Source organism: Varanus komodoensis, unplaced genomic scaffold, assembly GCF_004798865.1.
Source record: "Varanus komodoensis strain SLA01 unplaced genomic scaffold, ASM479886v1 scaffold11, whole genome shotgun sequence".
Taxonomy (NCBI): Eukaryota; Metazoa; Chordata; class Lepidosauria; order Squamata; family Varanidae; genus Varanus; species Varanus komodoensis.
The window spans coordinates 11908756-11924348 of NW_025335317.1; the positions used below are offsets into that span (position 1 = coordinate 11908756).

The 15593-nt window shown below is 45.6% G+C and overlaps 1 long non-coding RNA gene across 1 annotated transcript in view; it reads right to left on the reverse strand.

Annotated features, from left to right (window-relative positions):
• LOC123018370 overlaps positions 1–791 on the reverse strand; it is a 24178-nt gene extending 23387 nt beyond the window's left edge. Inside the window, exon 1 of the long non-coding RNA XR_006413758.1 lies at positions 363–791. This is a non-coding gene — a long non-coding RNA (uncharacterized LOC123018370). The remainder of the gene's footprint in view (positions 1–362) is intronic.
• Between the last annotated feature and the right edge of the window lie 14802 nt (positions 792–15593).

Below are 15593 nucleotides of genomic sequence, written 5' to 3' on the forward strand. Positions count from 1 at the left end.
GCAGGACGGGCGCCGCCCCCGCGGACGGCCGCGAGCAAGCGCACGTGCCGAGGGAGCCCGGGAGGAGCCGCGCGAGGCCGCCGCGGATCCGCGCCGCGCCGCGCCAGGTAGAGCGACTGCGCTGCCCGCTGCTCCGGCCGGCGGCCGAAGCCCTTCTCCCTCCCCGCGCCGCCCCGCGCCCGCGCCCGCCCCGCGTCCACTTCGCCTTCGGAGCCCGCGGGCGCTTCGCGGACCCGCGGCCCGTCGCAGCCTTAATCGGCCGCGGGCGTCGGAAGGGATTTGCCGCAGGCCATTTGGGCACTAATCGCACCGGATCAGGTTTCCAGAATCCCTTTCCACCCGCCTCTCTGCTTTGCGCTCACCGCGGTCACTTCTTATTTTCCCCCCACGCCGCTGTCCATAGTCCACAATCCACTTCTTCCCCGTCCAAAACGCGTCTGCCGCTCTGATGCTGCGCTCTATGTTTGTAACACCCTCTTCCCCTAAGAAGAGATACAGATTGGCCGCTCTTTAGGAATGTTTTCGCCTATAAGCAACAACTGGAAACATACTTTGTAGCGAAAACCCAGGTTCTGTCCAGATTTTTTTAAAAAATGTGTTACAATCCGTCTTTAAGTGTTCCGCAACTAATGATGATTCGGCATTATCGCTTTTGTGGCATTGAAAAAACAGATGGCACCGATGGAGCCTCTAGAAACCTCTCCGGGTTTGCTCCCCAAGTAAATCGGATTGCAGTTTTGCAGGGATATTGACAAAAGCCCCCCCCCCCCCGCTCTTTCCGGGATTATTCTGTTCAGCGGGGCCTTTGCAATTCAAATGGCTAGGCTAAAAACGCATGGAAGGATTTCTTTCCGTTTTCTACAAGTTTATCTAGGTTTAATTCCCCTTCCCTCGCAAAACGAGTTGCGTTGCTGACACACACACACACACACACACACACACACACACACACACACACACACACGTGTGTGTATCGGAGTGCTGTAGGCTTTCGCTTGCGCATCCCATGTTTTAAAATGGAGAAGCAGAATCCAGACTGATTCAGCAGTGAGTCCTCCTTCAGATTGCCTGATACTATTTAAAGTGGGGATCAGCAGCTGCCAGCTCTGGTCCCCCAAATAATTCCCTCTTGCCCTAACAAGGTTAAACCAAGGAATGCAAACAGGGTTGCCCACAGTCCTCACGCAAAAGAAATATTTGCTTTAAAAGTTTCCAGAGTTGTAGAAATAGCTGTTCAGCACCTAGTTGCACCTCTTTTCTCGTTGTTTCTTTAAATAATTCTCTTTTTGCCTTTGGACAGCAGTAAAGATATTCTATTCTATCAGGCTTTTAATGCTGGATGCTTTGTTGTTCTTCCATTTTAATGCCCCACAGAATTTATGGTCGGTGTGTGTGTGCTCCTTCTGCTTTTGGCTTTATAAGAAGCTTTAAAGAGATTTTTATTGTGCGTTGCCTACATGCCTGGTAGGCAGAAGTAGTGATAAATATCCATTGAAGAAATAATGATATAAGTTATTCCTGAGAGCCATAAATGTGAAGCTCATGCCATTGCCTGCTGCTTTTTATTGTGGGTCTCTACTTCTCAGAGGCTCGGCTTGTGTAGTAACACTTGGTGCCTTCCCACTGTTCCAGGCAGCAATGCCTAGCATTTCTGATCACGGATTGGAGCTGAAGCCCAAAACCTCTGGTAGATGTCAGACAGGGGAAGGCTGGCATAGCGAAACGTACTTCCTTGGAGTCCATACAAGTTCGACATCCCTATTTTAAATGCTGCAGAGCGGCAAGCAGAGGGAGAATTATGGGCACTGAAGTCACACACTATTTTTGGCTGGCCTTACAACCACGAACTTCTCATACACCAAAGCTGAGGGATCAGGTCCAACAAAACCATATCTCTTTAGCAGCTTCGGTTAACTAAAGTTACACGCTGGCACAATGTGGAAATGCTTGCCCACATTGTAACACTAACAAGTCTCAATTTAGCAGTCTCCCACTGCTGACCCCTTAAGCAGCTGCTGCTACATCTTATTCTAAGTCGAGCATTACATTTTCAAATGGTCAGCTTTTTTCTAAAAGCCGTAATTCATCTGGAAAAGCGAGGGAGGGTGTCTTTATTACTTTTCAAGGGAGGGTGTCTATGTTATACCTTTTCCCTAGGGCACCCTGGGAACTGAAGTCCTTTGAGCGATTACCTCTTAATAGAAATCTCACCAAACCCACCAAATTACAACTCCCAGGCTTCCTTGAGGAATCCTGACATGATTACTGCAAACCTGACATTTGTGTGTAGATGAGAACAGAAGAAAAGCCGTGCTCGATCAGACCAAAGCTCCATCTAGTGCAGCACAGGATGGCAAAACAGCAGCCCACAGGATCCCTCGAGCAGGACGGGTGCGTGACCTCCTCCTGCCCAAGCTCTTTAGAAGTTGTGTGTGCAGGCAGGCCACCTCCTGGGAAGGCTGTGGCACATAGACAGGGAGGCGAGTAGCCACCGAATGAATCTGTCCGATCCCTTTTTAAAGCTATGCCAATGGGTAAGCGTCACCATTTCTCATGGTAGCAAATCCCACACCATAGTTTAGCTATAAGTTTTGTGAAGAAGTACTTCCTTTTATCTGTCCTAAGTAGGTTCTCCATAGGATCGGCAAGTCTTATCACAGCACAACACTTTTGGTCTCAAAACTCCGTTATAGCAAACCTAGGGTAAAGGTAATGAGTTGCCCAAGGCCACTTGATAAGAATACAGTTTAGGAGGAACTTGCTCTCTCCACTCCCAGATTAAAGTCCATTTCTAATAGAACATTTATAGATCCATTTATAACATGTAAGACACAGTTCTGTACCTGTTCAAGCAGAAGGAACTCCTGTGACTTCCAGCCTTCCCCATCCTGGTGGTCTCCAGATGTGTTGAATTACAGCTCCTGTCATGATGAAATTTGTAGTTCAGCATATCTGGAATGTACCACCTGTGGCAAGTCTGCTGTAATTACACTGGTTTCAGTTATTTTTCCCCTAGAAAGTACTGGGGATTTTGGAGGACAGGCATGGTAATCTTCGCCAGAATTTTTCTTCTCCAGGCAGAAAACACCCAGCTCCCTCAGTCTCACCTCATACGGCTTTCCCTGCAATCTGGCCACCATCCTTGTGGCCCTATGCTGCACTGATTCCAACCCAGCTATATCCTTTCTGTAATGAGGGGCCCAAAACTGAGCACAGTACTCCAGTTGTGGGCGCACCAGAGTCGTATAGAGTGGCAGTAATACCCCTCTTGATCTAGAAGCCACACTTCTGGCTATGCAACCAAGGGTGGCGTTTGCCCTCTTGACCACCGCATCACACTGCTGACTCATGTTTAGCCTGCAGTCGACCAGCACCCTGAGGTCCCTTTCACAAGCGCTGCTCTCCAGCCACTTGTCCCCTAACCTGTACTTAGGACACCCATTCCTATGCCCCAAGTGCAAGTCCTCGCACTTATCCACAATGAACGCCAGCTGTTGAAGCTAGGTGGGTCTGAGGCTGGCCTGAGCTTGGAGGGAGAGACCACCTGAGAACTGCATGTCGCCACCTTGAGCTCCATAACGGGAGAAAGGTGAGACATAAATATGATCAATAAATAAATAGAAATAGTTGCGTTTGCTTTTCATCCTCCCTGCCCTCACTTGCTCACTTGACAAGCAGGGAACCAATGAGCAAGTGCACAGAGGCATCTAGTCCCCTGCCTCTGTGTCCTTGCGCTCTGGACCACAGGGAGCGGTGACTGAACCTGCAAGAAGGAGGAGGAGAAGCAAGTCAAGTGGGCCGCATACATGCCCAGTCCTGCCACCTTGGGTCCACACTTCGGGTGTGCACAGGGGATGGGAAGAAGCAGAGCTGTGCGGTGCACCGTGCTGGTGATTTCTGGGTATATTAGATGCTGTTACAGCGTACCTGCACTCCACTGCTTGGCATCATGTTCCGTGGCATTGAGAAGCCCACATAAAGTAGCAGAACGTCCTGGGAATCTGGCAGCACTGGTGCAGAAGTGTGTTATGTTTAAGCTCTGTGCAAGAGGCATCAGAAACGCCAACAAAACTTTATCTGGGATGAGGGGCATTACAAGATCAACAAAGAACAAGAGTGCTGGCAAAACCAGATGCCTGAACACAGTTCAGCTGTTCTGAGAATGTGCAGGGTATTTTCTGGCATCACCACCGTTATCGTAGAATTGACTGCTTCACATGACTTGCTAGGAAAAACGGTCCCCGAGAGCATTTCTCTTCATTTTGGAAACACGGATGAACATTCATTAGGGCAGAGAATAGCAATTGAGTCTGCAGGGTGTCTTTGGTAAGGAAAGGTGAAATGGGCACTCTTCATCATGGTTTACATTTCTGGAGGGGCCAGGACTGCTTCCTCTGCTTCTCACGCCATCAGACACTTCAGTCATCATCTAGTATATTACAGCTTCTCTGTGGCATGAGTTTGGGCTTGCAAATGCAGGTAGTCCCTGGGTTAAGAGCGAGTTCCGTTCCAGAGAACGTTCTTGAGTGGAATTTGTAAAATCAGATCAAATGAGTAAAGCAAATGTTTGTCTTAGTATATGCATATATTTTACCTTTCCATGCATATAAAACACCTCTATATTCCCTCAAACATATTAAACACAGTACTGCATTGTAATAATGATAATGATACTGCAATAATACAGGTACTGAAGAGAGAGAGGGAAAATCTATATGTATGTGGGTAGGTATACAGTACTGTAAAAAACAAGTAAAAGGAACAGTTCTTAAAGCAGTTTAGAATATTAATATCTTGAGGTAACAGTAAGCCTAACATTAATAGATGATGATGGAGATGGACCTGGTACTGGAGAGTCAGAATTTGATTGTGCTGCTGAGGGTGTGGAGGCAGAGTTATCACTGGGGTCTAGGGTCTGGGTGTCACGGAACAAAAAGCCATCAATACCGTATCTCTTGGGAACTATGTGGCCACTGAGAGACATGTTGCCAAACACATTGTGTAGTTCCCTAGAGATACCCATTACTTATCTATGTTGTAAGCCGCCCCGAGGCTTCGGCGAATGGGGCGGCATAAAAATGTTTTAATAAATAATAAATAAATAAATAAAACTACATGGCCATCACCAAATGCATTGCATAGTTCCCTAGAGATATTCACGGCTTTCTGTGAGAGATATTCATACAGGGTCTATGGTAGTCCACACGTACCTAAGTACTGGTGGTTCATAACCCAGACGTTCGTAAGCCAGGGACTGGCTGCACGTTGTTTTGAAACGCCACATTTTGTGTTTGGCTATGCTTGAAAACAAAAGTACCTAAAGTCCCAGTAGCATCAGAGAGTAGGTCTACTCATCTGTTTCTGGCAAATCTTTAAATGAACAACAAGGCAGGTCTGCCTGATCTCTGAGAAAGCTGAGTTCTGAATCTATTAGCCTGGGGGAGGTAGACCTGATGTTTGAACAGTGCCTTTCCATCTGCTGCTGAAACCCTCCATTCTTTCCCTGGTTCTCGTCACCCCTGTAATGGGTCTCGGGCACAGTCAGCATATCAATATGCTCTCTAGGCAAAAGACACAAAAGACGCGGATACCTTTGCAACAGGTTTCTTTATTAGAACAATACAAGAGAAAAAGCAAACTTTTGAGGCACAGCATAGCCCATGGCTTCAGCTCCAACACTTGCATTAAGAGGAGTGGCAAGGGAGCAGAAGTTAAAACCGACCCCCTCTGCCCCTCAATATATTGCACTGTGGCTGGGGCTGGCTGTTCCGTTTCTCAAGCAGCAGAACGGCAGCTCATTGGTGCGTGTGTCTTCTCAGCTATCCTCAAGCGCAGCGTAAGATGTTGCCCTGTTGCCAATGCTCAGGTTAGCTTCCATTGCCAGTCTGGTCAATTTCTGAGCATGAAGTAGAGTGCTAACTTGTCCCTTATCTCAGCTTGAAAAATTTCTCTGGCTGCAGTCAGTTTCACTGCTCTCCTATCCACACACTCCACATTTCCCTGGGAGGAAAAAACCCACACCATTACACTGGGAGACTAGATGAGACTGGAGCTTTGCACTGCAGCTTTGCCACAGAGTACTAACTCCCCCAACCCAGCAAAACTGGTATATCAAAACCTGGGCACTTTGCAGGGCTGCCAGAGCTAATTGTCTCTCAGCCACAGCTCTGCAGCCAGAATTGCTATACTGATAGACTTTATCTGCCTGTATTGGCAGGGTAATTATTTAAACATTTACAAACTCAGGATTAAAAGAAAAAGAAAAAGCCTGATTGAGAAATTGACTTTAATGTACACCAAAAAGCTGTATTTTTGGACTGCTTTCTTAATGGGGCAGCAAGAGTGTGCTGTAAGGGAAGATGCCAAAGATGGCTTAAAAATTTAAATAGAAGCTCTGTGCCTAGATCGTGAGATGGGAATGGGAATCTGGGGATGATGGCTTACAGAGGAGAGGGGAAGACATCTGTGCAATCATCCATGATCCAAGCCTAGAAGCTTGCGGCCAACTTTACATCCTCCAGAGGGTAACCGTTGTTATTCCCTGGACTAGTTTCAATTAAACTGCATAGATTTAACCATGGCAAGACTGTTTGGACAGGCGTTAGCTTAATGGCAAAGCACATGTTTTGCATGCAGGCTTTCCCAAATTCAGTCCCTGCCATCTCCTGGTAGGACTGGGAAAAAGACCTCTGTATGTAACCCTGGAAAGCTGTAGCCCCTCAGTGTACATAAAGATGGGCCAATGTTCTCACTTCTTCCATCTTCATCAGTTAATTTGTATGCCACTTCTCCGCAGTAAAAACATGCTGAAAGCTGCTTACAACAACATAAAGAATACTCAACAGAATGTGGCATTCTCAAATAATGAACAGTTACGAACATAGCCAGATTTAGTCAATCACACATGAAAGATACCACATTAATAAATATACAGTGGGATTTAAAAACGTGTTGAGAAGTATTCTACCAAGGCCTGTTATAAAACAGCTTCCTCTCTTTATGGGGCTTCAGCATCTGTGTGCACTACTTCTTGGAACCTTTGGAAGTTTGTAAATATGTTGACCTGGTCATTACTGTGTGGTCAGAGACTACAAATGTCAGGGTTATAGTAGGCCAGGATGTTTAATTCCTGTAAAAAAAGTACTTTTGTATTTTTATATTTGTACTGTGGATTTTTATTTACTTATTTTTATTTTTACTTCTTAAGCATTTTTAATTTAATGGTGATATAAAAGAAACATGCTGTAGTGTGGTATAGTGATTAAGAGCATAGAACTGGGACTCGGGACTCAGGTTCTAGTCCCTGCTCAGCCATGGAGCTCACTTTGGGCCAGTCACATGCTCTCAGCCCAGCCTACCTCACAGGGCTGTTGTTGTGAGGATAAGATTGAGAAGAGGAGAATTCTGTAAGTCAGCTTGAATTCCTTGGAAGGAAAAAGGCAGGATGTAAATATGATGAACAAATAATAAATAGAGATGTTGGTAAAATTTGACCTGGCTAAACAGTGCACAAGCTTTCGTGGCAAAGAAAGGAAGATAGCTGGGTTTGGTAATTAATTCTTCCTGCATCAAAAAGTCAGGGTTGATCACGTGATGCTCCCTAACCTATATAATCGGTCTGTGAGTATGCTCCCCTTCCACCCCCCATGACCAGATCGTGAAACACTTCTTGAATTGGACTAGCTTCCATTGGAACTGTAATTTAAACTGAAGCTCTGGTATGATTTTATGTCTGTGACTTAATAGGACAATGTCAGTATTCCAGACTCCAAACTGTGACCACTGTCAAGTTTTATTAGACTTTTTCCGATGAGCCCTTGACTGATGAGGCACTATGACTAAAGATACCTGGCAAAGCTTTATGGTACCTAAATAGCTAGATCCTGTTTGTATCTGTCAGACTGAATTAAAGGGCACACAAATGATGAATCTTAAAATCACATCTGTACCCTTTCACTTATTTTGCGGTAGAAACCAGCAGTGTATATTTGTGACCATCATAACTGTGGCTGTTAGAGCGTAATTGCCTCTATAAAAGTGTGTACCTTCAGAAGAGGTGCATCAATAAACTTCCCAGGATAGATCTCTTGTTTCTTTAAAAAATATATATCTAACATTCAGGCAAGGGACATGTATATAACCAGATGGTGTGCAGAAGTCTTCCTGTATGAAAGCTCCCATAAATCTGGCACATCTTTCAGACTGAGCGAGTATTAAGCAACCTGAGAACAAGTAGTGGGGAGGGTCTGCTAATGCACCTCCAAATCATCTGTGAGCACTAAATTGTGGGCAGGTGATTGCTCCTCAGGATGGGCGATGTGCAGACATAAACCCTCAGGGCTATTGTAGGGCCCTTCTCTAGATTTCCAGGTCTGCTTCTTTTTTAAGGTGATGGCTTGGATCTTAACTCTTCTTCCATGGACGAAACAGCATCCATAGAATGGAAATATTTCATCTGTCCCTCTATAACCATCACATTTCCCCCAAAAGTCAACTTGTGGGGTGTGGCGGACCTTTGGGAATGGAGTGGAATGCAGCAGAATTCGAAGGCTGGAAATGGAGGGGCGAGGTGGGAAATGGAGGGGGAACATTGACTACAAGCAAATATTTCTGGGTCAGTCTCCCCAACCTGGTGTCCTCCAGTTGTTTTGGACTTCAGCTCCCATTAGCCCCAGCCAGCACGGCCAGTGGGCCATATTGTTGGGCATGGTAGTCCACAACATCTAATGGAGGGCTCCCTATTGTGGAAGGTTGCTTTAGGACTTTTACCATAAAGAAAGGTAAGGACAAATATTTATTTTATTTTATTTATTGTGTATTAATATGTTACAGAGCAGATGTTCAAACTTCAGTTAAACGAGCCTTAAGATAATAATTCTCTGCTAGTACTTTGATATAAAAATGGAGGAAAAATCAAGAGTACCAGTACAATATCAAGAAAGTAATGATCTGTGGAGAACCAGTACGAATATATATTATTCTGTCCAGGCGCTTAGCTAGAACCCTGCTCCTGTTTGTTCAGATTGTCATTATTGTAAAAAGAAAAGAAAAACATTTATTTGATTGCAGAGTTTATAAATAACTGTAAGTATAGCAGGATGACTGATATTTCAACTTTTCACTGCTCCAAGTTAACTTATACATATATGCCACATAACACATATGTAGCCTTTGCCACAGATCCCAAACTCTTCCAGCTTTTACACCACAGCCCCAAAACCTGGACATGCTGAGCCAGCCCAGTTAGTATGTGAATGGAGGGTTTCATTTGCATGTCGTGAGCAGAGCCAGCTAGAGCCGGGGGTCAGACTAGATGGCCTGGGAGGCCCCTTCTGACTCACTCTGTTTCTATGTTTCTCTTTCATTCTTTGCTTCAGGCAACAAAATGTTTTTGCACATTGTAACTGAGGGTTGACTTTTTGGGCGGAGGAAGAACCGTTCTGAAAACCAGGCAGGCCGGCTCAAGGCCCTGCTTCCTCTGGCGAATTTGGGCAGGAACTGCAGAGTGGCATAGTTTGGACCTCGTCTCTTTCAAATGTGCCACTTGCGTGCTTGTGCGAAGGCGCCTTTTGCTTGGGAACAATGGAAATGTGTCTCGTAAAGTAAATGGAGGGGCATGTGCATTGTGCTGCTTGGAGGAGGATGGGCGAAGCGATAAAAGGCTGTTCCTGGAATCCTGCACGTAAAGCTGCACAGTGTGAGAGCTGCTCTCGCTCTTCTCTAGGCCTGCATTGGGGTGGGGGGTGAGGAGGGACAATCCCCCCCCCCGCAACAGACCATCTGTTTATTCATATACAGCAAACTTAGGCAGCTGCCTCCATCATGCCCTCCTGGATCTGGGCCTGCCCTTTTCTGACTTGTAACTAAGTGAAGAGTTTATACCCTAAAGCCTTTCATTTGTCACATACAAATGGCACAGCCTCATTACCAGCAGCTATTCTTAGGTGGGATTTCTATCCTGCTTTTTTCCTCTTGGGAGGAACTCAAGGGAGCTTACATAGCTCTGTTTTATCGTCACAACAACCACCCTGTGAGGTAGGCTGGGCTGATCGTCTGCAACTGGCCTAAAGCCAGCCAGGGAGCTCCATGGCAGGGTACAGACTAGACTCCCAGGTTCCTAATCCAATACTCTAACCCCGCCACCACACTGGCTTTCTAGGGGAAATACCTGAAAGTGGAGGCCACCTGCTTGCGGAAACCTGCTGAAACGTTGATGCTGCAGTTCTCTTGCCATAGGATCAACTAGAGGCAGAGGCCTGGGAGGCATGGCTCTGGTGACAAGGATATGTTAGGTTGTGTGGCCAAGGTAGAGCCCCTGTAGCTTAGCAAGTTCAGTGCGGTGTGGCAGAATGCCTGAAAAAGGACTTAATCCCAAAATGTTAGTGCTACAGAGGAGTAAATGGCTACAGAACCCTATAAGGGGCAAATTTAGCTTCAAAACAAAGTGAATTTGCCCTCTTAGCTTTCTGTAGTGCTAACACAATGATGTTGGGCATTAAATTAGTTGTAGACCTACAACCTTATCTTCCCAACCATAACAACTAGAAACTTGCTTGTGAAGGGAAGACGAAAGCTGCAGATCTTAGCAAGTGGAGTTTTCCTTTCTGTATCAATTGCATCCTGTACTTCCTCTCCTAGAGTTGTGTGGGATTCACAGCTCTGCAAAATATCCGATGTCTATCGTGCCTCCTAATTCTGTTATAAATTCCTTAAGGAAAGACATGACAAATGGGAGCAGAGGTACACTGACGACTATCGCGCTATGAATTCTTTCCAGGACACCAGCAAATCTGACATTAGTTGTCCGAGCATGATGGTGTTCCTATTCTGAGCAGCTACACCGAGAGATTCATCCCCTCCTTCCCATGCCGGCCATATAATTGGTACAAACTGCTGTTAACATTCCAGCAACATCTCCCTTCCTAGGACTGTTTTTAGCAATCAGCTAAAGGGCAGTATTCGCAGGGGCTTTGTGAACTTTGGTCATTTTGATACCTATCTTTGAGAGAGAATCTCATCCCATTCCCTGAAATGATTTCAACAAATACTGCTTCCAAAGCCTTTGACCTTCTTCCTCTGGCTCCGTATGGCTGCTGTTTGAAGGAAGTTCTTTTGTTCCAGTGAAATCTGAAACTGAAGCCCATGGAGAAAAGTGTCCTCATGGAAGGGCTTGAACTCCACCTTGTGGGACAACAGAATCTTCCGGATAACCTCATACTGAGGAGGCCACTTCACAGAAGATGAATTTCACCGGTCTCAGTGTGGTTTTGGTGGCCTTAGGCAAGCTGCTGTCTGATGGGGTGGATTTTGACGTGGAGGTGCTCATCATGGTAGTCCCTGTAGTCACACCCCAAAGAAGAATCCAGAAAAGACAAAGCTGCCATGTCGATCCCCATCATACCAAATAATTCCAGCCATTTTCATCTCTACTAGGGCCATGTCTTTTGTAAAGTAAATGGGTCTTAACAGCTCGTTCGGGACCAGGCAATCCCCCAAATACTTTAAATTGCAACAATGAACAAAAAGTTGTTGTTGGAAAAAAAAAAATATTTCTCTCTAATTCCTGAGAGTCTTGTAGCTTAGCTCAGAGGGAACTAGGAGTTCTGTAGAAAAGAGTGATAGATAATGTTAGCTTTCCTGCTAATTAAAAAGCATGGGTGTCGCATCCTTGTGAACTCTGTGACCCCTACACCCTGTTGCTGTCCCTTAAAGCTGGCTCTAAGTGTGCAATATTCCTTTGAAGCATTATAATCACCAGTATGACTGGCACTTTATAGGTCCATCTTAAGCCAAACAGGGTTCCTGCCTCCATGTAGGTATATTTGCAGAGGGGCAGAATATTAACCAAATGGGACAGAGATACAGTAGATAGTCAACTCCTGTAGGGGTTCAACTCACCCTGTCTCTTGAGCAACATGCATTTTTAGGACTGGTCTGGGGAATGTGTGGCTCTCCAGATAATGCCAGACTGTCACTCCTATCAGCATTGATTGGCCATGTTGGGGCTGATGGGAGTTGAAGCCTAACAGTACCTGGTGAGCCATGGGTTCCCTGCTACTGTTTCAGAGGGTGGTGCACCGTATAGTGAGTAAATGGTTCTTTCATGGATACCGAAGGAAAACGCATCTTTTTGGTTTCCTTTGAGTGATATTTATTTACTTACTCTTTTTAAAAGCTACCTAATAACAAGATTATGCGGCATGGATTACATCAAGCTAAATGAATAAAATTCAATACCAGAAAAAAATATCACCAAAAACCCAGTAAGTAACACAAAGAGGAGCAATGGAACATATTTGTGCCCCCGCTTACTTCTGTTGGCATTGGAGTGTGTATGTCTCTACCTAGAGCAGAGGAAAAAGGGGGTAATTAGGCTACCTAGAGCTCAGGTGACAGAGCAATGGAGGAAACTAGTTGTAACAGAAGAAGGGTAATTAGGTGACGGCTTGTCTTCATTCCAGTTCTCCCTCCAACCTTCAGGGTCTTGGAGGCAGTGACTGCAGCTCTCTGGGTCTGAAAGTGGCGTGTTCCTTAAGGCCAGATCAGTAAATGACATGACTATTATGATACAGGATTTGTTCTTGGATAACTAGACTGGTTGGGTTTACAATTGGTTGGATGCGGTGTGGGGGGGAGAGAAGGGATGTGAGCGGTTATCCCTAGGGATTGGCAAATCTTCTCATTTCACTTTTTCCCACATTCAGATTTTTAAATTCTAAGTGCTTTCTCTCCCAAATATGAAGAATGTTGTGAATTTTAGTAAATTCAGTAAAAAGAGCATTGGTTGTGGGACAGTACAGAAATGCAAATCATCACCACCACCACCATCACCATCATAATCATCATCATCTTGTCAAAATAGAACTGAAACAAAATAATTGAGCAAATTCAAGCGGTCCAGCTATTTCCTGTGTGGAGGAGACCATATTGTACCCATCTGCCAATTAGCTGTTAAAGATAAGAAGCTTGTTGGAGATCCAAACCTGAATTGTAAGATTTTAAGAGTACTCAAAACCCTGGATCTAGATGGACAAATGGGTAACTCTATCCATTTTGGTTTCTCATACTTTCAGTGGTTCTTAATCTCAAGTTCGTTCTTTCTTGAATATGGAGAAGTTTGTGAACTTTGGGGAATTCTTTTCAAAAGTGATCTGAAACAAAATTCTCACCCATCCTTAGATGTAGTCTTGTCCATTTGTGGTCATCAGGGATTCCTAGCGCAACAACAGCCTGGATCTTGGGGGTGATCCTGAGTCATACCTTGCCCACTCCTCATCCTGGATATGGTCTTGATTTGGTGTTCTGTTCTGGAGAAGAAGATAGTATGGAGGACTATGGACCTTGTGGGGACTATGGCCCTTGCTAGCTGGGAGTTATGGCAGCTGAACATCAACAGATATGAAAGCTGCTGCGTGAATATGTGCAACCTGAGGAATGTGGACAGTACTCTTGGAGGTGTGAGATCTTGTATTTGTGAATATCCAACCCTTGCACACCAGTTGATTATGGCAGCCTGAGATGAGTTACCCAAGTAGGTGGTGGTCAGGTTGTTCTCCCCATGGGAGGAGTTCCCAGCTAGTATAACAGCAGAACTAGTGAGGCATTTATGGAAACAGCCTCTTTTGGGATGATTCCAGATGGGCAGCTCCTAGTGCCGATCACTGGAGGACATTCTGCAGCTAGTCAAGAAAGGTGTTGAAAGAAGCACTGGGAAAACATTGTAGGGCTACAAGTAGGAGAGAGTGATTTTTGAAACCCATGTACATTTCAGGGCAATGACACAATAACAGTGTCTTCTGGAAGCAACCTTGAGACTCCATCCATCTGTCTTATATTTATCTGCCACCTTTTTTCCTTTCAAGGAACTGAAGGCAATTTGCATAAGTCTCCTCCTCTTCTTAATCTTATCCTCAATATAACCACCCTGTGAGATAGGCTGGGCTGAGAGTCTGTGTGTGGCACAAAGTCACCCCATTTATTTCTGTGTTGGATACTTTCTGGCTATTATTCAGGTGCTTGAGCATATGGTGGCATCTTTCTTTTTTCTCTTTACATTTTTTTGCTAGAAGAAATGTGTTTGGCATTGTTTTGAGACTGACATAATGTTGATTGCTCTGCTGGACAATTTACCCCCAGGGTAGGCAAGGAAAACGGGGCCGCTAGATACTTTGGAGAGTAGCTCTCTGCACATTGGCTGCCCCTGCTCTTCACTTTACTTGGCAGAAGGAGAGCACATCTCTTCTGAGTTCTGCTGGGATTTCTAAAATTCTACACAAAGTTCTCACCAACATTGAGCCCATCAACCGTGGAGATCTTCTGCATTGCCAGCTGTTTTATGGCACTTTCAGATGATCCTGGATGCTAGTTCTGAGAAGACAATATGGTGGGGGAGACCCTCAAGCTAAGCACATTTAGCAGTGATAGAAAATAGAAACATAGAACTATAGAAACAGAACAAGTCAGAAGGGGCCTCCCAGGCCATCTAGTCTGACCACCGGCTCCAGCTGGCTCTACGCATGACATGCGCACCATGTGCATGTCCAGCCTATCCTTGAACACCCACACCGATGGGGCCTCAACAACCTCTCGTGGAAGCCCATTCCACACCCTTGGGGTGCTTCCTGGCATCTAAATGGAACCTTGATTCCCTGAGCTTTGCTGCTTTCCTCTGCAGGGGAGAACAGATCTCTTCCCATCTCCATGTGACATCCCCTCACATACCTGCATGTCGCCAACATATCCCATCTGAGTCTCCTCTTCTTCAGGCTGAAGAGACCCAGTTCCCTCAGTCTCGCTTCATACCCCATCCCCTGCAAACCGGCCACCAACCTTGTGGCCCTGCACTACACTGACTCTAACCTGGCTATATCCTTTCTGTAATGAGGGGCCCAAAACAGCACAATACTCCAGTTGTGGGCACACCAGAGTCATATAGAGTGGTAGTAATACTTCTCTCAATCTAGAAGCCACACTTCTGGCTATGCAACCAAGGGTGGCGTTCGCCCTCTTGACCACCGCATCACACTGCTGACTCATGTTTAGCTTGCAGTCAACCAGCACCCCAAGGTCCCTTTCACAAGTGCTGCTCTCCAGCCACTTGTCACCTAACCTGTACTTATGACACCCATTCCTATGCCCCAAGTGCAAGACCTTGCACTTATCCACATGGAACGCCATCCTGTTGTCTCCTGCCCACTTCCATAGTCTGTCCAGATCCTTTTGGATCTGGAGTACCTGCTCCTCAGTTGTGGCCACTGCTCCAGTTTTAGTATCATCTGCGAATTTGATCAGCAGACTGTTCACCCCTTCTTCCATGTCATTTATGAAAAGATTAAACAGGATCAGCCCCAGGACAGAGCCCTGGGGGACCCCACTTGTCACTGGCCACCATCCCGACCATTCCCCACTAATGCTTACCCTCTGCTTTCAGTCAGTCAACCATGCCCTAATCCACCAGACAGTGCTTTGGTGTATCCCAAAACTCCTCAGTTTCTCCACTAGTAAATCATGGGGCACTTTGTCAAAGGCCTTGCTGAAATCCAGGTAAACCACATCTACTGCATCCCTTCCATCTAGCCATCTCAAAACCTTGT